The sequence below is a fragment of the Gossypium hirsutum genome, chromosome A06 (genome assembly GCF_007990345.1).
Source record: "Gossypium hirsutum isolate 1008001.06 chromosome A06, Gossypium_hirsutum_v2.1, whole genome shotgun sequence".
NCBI lineage: Eukaryota > Viridiplantae > Streptophyta > Magnoliopsida > Malvales > Malvaceae > Gossypium > Gossypium hirsutum.
In genome coordinates this window covers 98,243,768-98,249,890 of record NC_053429.1, presented here as the reverse complement: position 1 = coordinate 98,249,890, position 6,123 = coordinate 98,243,768, and the positions used below count along the sequence as shown (strand labels likewise).

The following is a 6,123-nucleotide window of genomic DNA, read 5'->3' as shown; positions in this document are numbered from 1 at the left end:
ATTGATGATACCTGAGATGCGAGTGAAGTAAGTGGGTCTACTTCATGTATTCCAGCAACTCGTCTTCCTGACGCTGCTCGATTGGTTGGCCATTGATAATTGGTGCTGGCGATCCTTTCAATGATTTCATAAGCCTCATTATAAGACATAGAAAGGAGAGCCCCGTTAGCAGAAGCGTCCACTACCATCCTCGTGTGAGCATTGAGACGATTATAAAATGTCTCAAGTTGGATGCAATGTGGGATTCTATGATGAGGGCACTTCCGTAATAATTCTTTGTATCTTTCCCATGCCTCATACAAGGACTCATCACCCATTTGTTGGAAAGTAGTGATCTCGTTCCTCAACTTAGTACTATTGCTTGGCGGGAAATACTTCATAAGGAATCTTTCTGCTAACTCTTGCCATGTGGAAATTGAGTTTGGTGGTAATGTGTTCAACCAGGCTCAAGCCCTGTCCCTTAGTGAATATGGAAACAGCTTCAATCGTAATGCATCTTCGGGTACTCCGGCTAACTTGAAAGAATTGCTCATCTCCATAAATAGTCTTAAGTGTAGGTAAGGATCTTCTATAGGCATTCCACTAAATTGACCCACTGTCTAAAGCATCTGGAACATGAATGGCTTTAGCTTGAACTGTTGTGCCTCAATTTCGGGTCTCCTAATACCTGGATTAAGATCATGAAACACTGGCATGGCATACTATCCTAAATCTCTATCCCTATCATCAGCAATCAGGATAGGATTTTGAGCAAGGTTCGCTCCGTTTCTTTGATTTGCATTTTCAAAGTTCATTTCCTTGGTCCTTCTCTAACTTGCTTGTCTTCTTCGCTGTCGAAAAGTTCGTTCAATCTCAAGGTCTACAAGGAGTAAATCGATAATTCGGTTAATACTCATAAACACTTGAAATAATCACAGAAAAATTAATTAAGTTAAAAATTGAATAGAAAATTAAACCAAAATGCAAAACTAACAAATTCACAAATAATGACATTTTAAAGCAGTCCCCGGAAACGGCGCCAAAAACTTGGAATGACGGAAATGTGCAAGTGTACACAATCGCAACAAGTAATAAAGTGACAAGTAAATGCTAAGTTATCGTACCCACAGGGACTGTGAAAAGAATTATTTATGAATGCTATTTAAAACAATTTGGTGAAAAAATATTTTGTTTGAAGAGGGTGATTAAAAACTAAGATTTTAAACTAAGTAAACTAAATAAATAAATCTCAAATGGACGATTTCAAAAGATGATTTAATCAAGATGACATAATTGTGTTGGATTAATTACATTTCTTTAAGTTAGAATTATTAAACTCATATTTATGTTGTTATGAATAAATTCACGGTGACTCGGTATTTTTCTAACTTATGAACATTCTCACCTACACAAATCCATTCATCTCTTAACATATCCCTATGTTAATTCAAATGATTAAACAAATTTTAATAAGCAAACATGTTATGGCACAGACATGCTCATTAAATTGAACTAATCTCTTGCATATCCCTATGTCAATTCAAACAATTAATTAAATCTAATAAGCACATAAAAAACTATGTGTGACAGCCCTAAATTGACCCTAGTCGAAAAGTGGTTTCAGGACCACGAAACCGAGTCTTATAAATAATTAAAGGTTATATTCTGTGTTTATGATGTGCGTAAATGCTTGTGTGATAGTTCCATACTTTAATTTGGTCAGTGTATGTGAAATTTATTAGTAGGGACTTATGTGAGACAATTTAGAAATATGCTAGGCAAGTGTTCAAGTGGCCTATTAATATATGTGGGAAAGTGCTTGTCCTTGCATGTCAAATTAGCCAAATTAAAGCATAGTGGCCAGCCATGCTATGGGTGGAAACATGTTACAAACATGCTAGTGATGTATGTTAGGAAAAATAAAATAATGAGCATGTTAATTAAATAATGAAAGGGAGGAGTGATGAAAAAAAATGGTCTCATCCAGGCCCCCCTTTGCCGTGAATGGAAGAAAGAAAACAAAAAAAAAGGCTTCATTCTTTGGTTGTTCTTGGCCGAATAGAAGAAAGAGAAGAAGGGGGAAGAGCTTGAGAAAATCGGCTATGGTGGTTTGCTAGACTAAGGTATGTTTGATGTTGTCCATGAGATTCATGCATGTTTTTAGTTGTTAGTTTGAGTTCTAACTAGCCCATGGTTCAAATCTTTACTATGTCATGGAGATGATATTCGGCTAAGGTGGATTTGTGTTGATGTCATTTGGATGCTAAAAGTGAAGCTTTGTAATGATGCATGTGATGGTGGATTGATGACTCTTGAATCTTCTTTTTAGCATTTTTGAGTGAGACATTAAGTTCTTTGTTTAACCATGACCAAAATTGAAATGGTATGGTGTTGTGATGCATTCGGCCATGGTAGGAAGTAGAAGGGAAATATGGTTGTTGTTAGAAGAAGTAGAGTCTAACAAATGAGCACATATGTGCATTAGTTGCTAGATTGAGAAGAATCGGCTAGCAAGTTGTGTGCCAAGGCCGAATATAATTTTGTATATTAATGAGTAATGCATGTGTTGAATTGATGGAAAGGGAGAGGATGCTTTACTAGTGTATATATGTGTATTGGCCAAGTTTTGAACTTGAAACAAAATGGTGTTTAGTCCATACAAGTGACCATACTTGTAGAATGTATTAAGTGTTGCAATCGGCCTCAACATAGACATGTATGTTCGGCCACATGAATGAGTACATAAGTTGATGTGTATGTTCGGCCATAGGTAAGCATATTGATGGCTTTATCTTGACTTAGAAAATTCGGCTAAGGGGAATATTAGCTAATATGTTGAATTCGATTCGTGATTTCGTACATATGTGACTCTAATGTCTAATGTATATATGGGCTAAGTACCTTGAGGTCCCCTTTTGATGTTCAAATGAATTGTGTTAAATTGCTTAATATGATTAAAAATGCGCATGACCATTGTGTATTTGAGCTAAAGGGTGGCCATATGACCTATTAAACTCCTTGTCATATTCGGCCATAAGCTAGCATAATGAGACTTTAATAAGTTAAATTTGTTTGAATTAGCTCAAGAGCTTAGAGGACCACAGTTGGATAAGGGAAAGGAAAAAGTTATTGAATAGTCGCCGAAATTGTTCGACCACATCCGAGGTAAGTTTTTGAGTAATGGAACTTAGATTATGATTTGATTAGATCATGTTTTAAGCAAATCAAAATCATGCTCTTTGTATGTGGCTATTGAGCCGAAATTGCAAGTGTGGTAAGTGTCTTGTATTTGAGCTTTGGTAATGAAAATGAAATACGGATGTGTCATGATTTATTGATAAATGTGCATGGTTATTCAAATGATGTTCGGGCTAAGTCCCAAAGGCTTTGTGCTAAGTGACTATATCCGGACTAAGATCCGAAGGCATTTGTGAGAGTTACTAATTCCGTGCTAAGTCCGAAGGCATTTGTGCGAGTTACTAAATCCGGGTTAAGTCCCGAAGGCATTTGTGCAAGTTACTATAACCGGGCTATGTCCCGAAGGCATTTGAACGAGTAGCTATATCTGGTTAAATTCCGAAGGTACATGATTCGGGAGTGAGCGATCTTGCTGTAAAAATTTCAGTTAATACGCTTGTAAAATCCCAACAATGAGGTATGTGTCGTATGTGTATTGGAATAGTTGATTCCCTTCGAATAATATTCGCTCAGTCGAGTAATGAGCTTCCGGTATTTGGCTAAGATGATCCCTTATGTATGAATATAGGGGTTGGAATGTGAAGTAGGAATGATTCGAGAATATGTATATATGGAATTATCCGTTTAGTTATATGAATGCTATACTTCAGTTGTGCTTAAATTCTTTGCTCAAAACTTACTAAGCATTTAATTCTTACTCCGTTTATTTAATTCTCTGTTTTATAGATTTTGGTTCTTCAGCTATCGGACTCGGGATTTTGAAGTCGAAGTCGCCCACACTATCAAAGCTCCTTTTGGTAAACTTTTGGTTGAACTTTGAAATGGCATGTATAGGACTACCCGTTTTGTTATTGGTCATTGACCGTTTGGTTTTGTGTAAATTTGGATAGCCATGCGAAAATGGCTTAAATATACTTTGATCATAGCATTATAATCATTTTGTATGTTGTCCGTCGAGAGGTATGGAAATGTTGGTAACGGTTAGCCATGAGAATGGTTATTCATGATCACTTTTGGTATATGTATGACAAACTCTAGTTGATCCATGGAGGATCATGAAATAGGTAAAGTTTACCTTAAAAATAGATGCTGGCAGCAGCAGTGATGTGGATGTGAAAAATCACTAAAAATAGTAGGAATGGAATTAAATAGTGGATAAATTATGTAATCGAACCTTGATGAATCTATTTTCATAGGAAGGAAACGAAACGTTCATATGAACAGTATATTATGAGATGTTAAAGTTTTTGTGAGACAGGGTCAGAACGGTTTCTGGATTCCCTGTTCCGAATTTGGAAATTAATTATAAATTAACCAGAGATAATTAGAAGTGATGCCATATATGTATAGATTCCTTTTCGAGTCTAGTTTCTATAGAAACAAACGGCATCAGTATTTAAACCCTGTACAGGGAGATATCCAAGTAGTAATGCATGAAGATTAGTGTAGTCGCACCCTATAATAGGGGAGACTTTAACTAATAAACTGTACTAATTGGCCTGACCAAAAATTATAGAAAAAAATCTGTAGATGGACATATGAGTCTAGTTTGAGGAAAAAATTATGAAACTGATTTTCGAGTTTTGGAACTCAAGATATGATTTTTAAGGTGACAGTGACGCAGTTAGCCAACTGCCTGGAAATTTTTAAAATGGACTGTGATAGTAAGTGAATTTAGTCTGTGAACCCCTCGTGTCCGACTCCGGCAACGGTTTTGGGTACGGGGTGTTATACTATGTGAGGTAACAAGGTATCCTTACCTTGAAATAGTTTAATCACAATAATCTTGCAAGTTATGCAAGGCAAGTGTATCGCCAGATACATTGCTAATTTAACCTTCAGCTACCTTAGAGGAATAAATATGCACTGATTAAGTATTGTGTCAATTAATTATAATTTCAATCCGTTTATATAATTAATTCATTAGTTACCTCACAATCGTAATGCAAGAATGACTTCGGCATGATTTTACTTAATCAAGCATTTTACCGATGCCTATAACAGCATAAACACAATTTTAATAATTTAAGCAGATGAAATGCAATCAAACCAATACAATTTAAATTCAAGCTAAGCTGATTAAATTAACCATTCCAACAACATAAATATACATAGATATGTTCATCATAACAACAACAAAAATTAAAGAGATAGGGAACAAGAATCAAATCCTGTGTTTGTCCATGGCTTGACTAGTTTGCTCTGTCTCTATTCTTTATTGTCCTTGTCAATCAAGGCTGCTAACACTTTGATGTTGCTCCAAAATGGCTGATGAATTCCCCTTTTCCAAGAGGAGAAATCGGCAAGAGAGCAAGGGATTTTGAAAGGGAAAATGAGAGGAGAAAGTGAGAGAGAAGAGAAGAGATGTGAATGAATGAGGGATGCTTTGAATGATCAGCCAATGGGGGTTTTTATAGCTGAATGTGGCAGCTAAAATTTGCTAAAAATAGCAGCCAAAGAGCCACCCCTTGGCTAGGCACCTATGTGGCAAAGTTGATGGCTTCAACTTTGCTAAATATGGCTTGGGGCAAATCTACAAAGCCACCAATTGCGGAGGGGCTGAATTGCAATTTGAACAAGTCTTCAAGGGATTTTTGAAGCTTAAAAAAATTCAACTAATGAGCTGAATTGGGTCAGCACTTGGACGGTTTTGGGCTGTCCTTTTCTTGGCCTATTCGACTCGCTCGGTCCGGTTTAATCGAACCATTTTTCATAATTAATTAATAATAATTTATTAACCCAAATTAACTTGAATATAAATTAAAATTAATTAAATTATGAATTAATAAACATAATTTTGGACCGTCTTAGGCTAGAAATTAATTTGCCTCGGTACTTTAAATTACTTTTCAGTTTTGTGCTTCTAGCAGTGTTGCCGAGCCATTTTTCGCCCTTTGTTCAATTCTTTCGAAAAAAACCAAATTAATAAAAATTAATTATAAAATT

At 35.8% G+C, this 6,123-nt stretch overlaps 1 non-coding gene across 1 annotated transcript; it reads left to right on the top strand.

Moving 5' to 3' along the window:
• Window positions 1-243: 243 nt before the first annotated feature.
• On the top strand, window positions 244-350 carry LOC121231335 (small nucleolar RNA R71). Its single transcript, XR_005929395.1, has one exon. It is a non-coding gene; the product is annotated as a small nucleolar RNA R71 (small nucleolar RNA).
• Window positions 351-6,123: the final 5,773 nt, after the last annotated feature.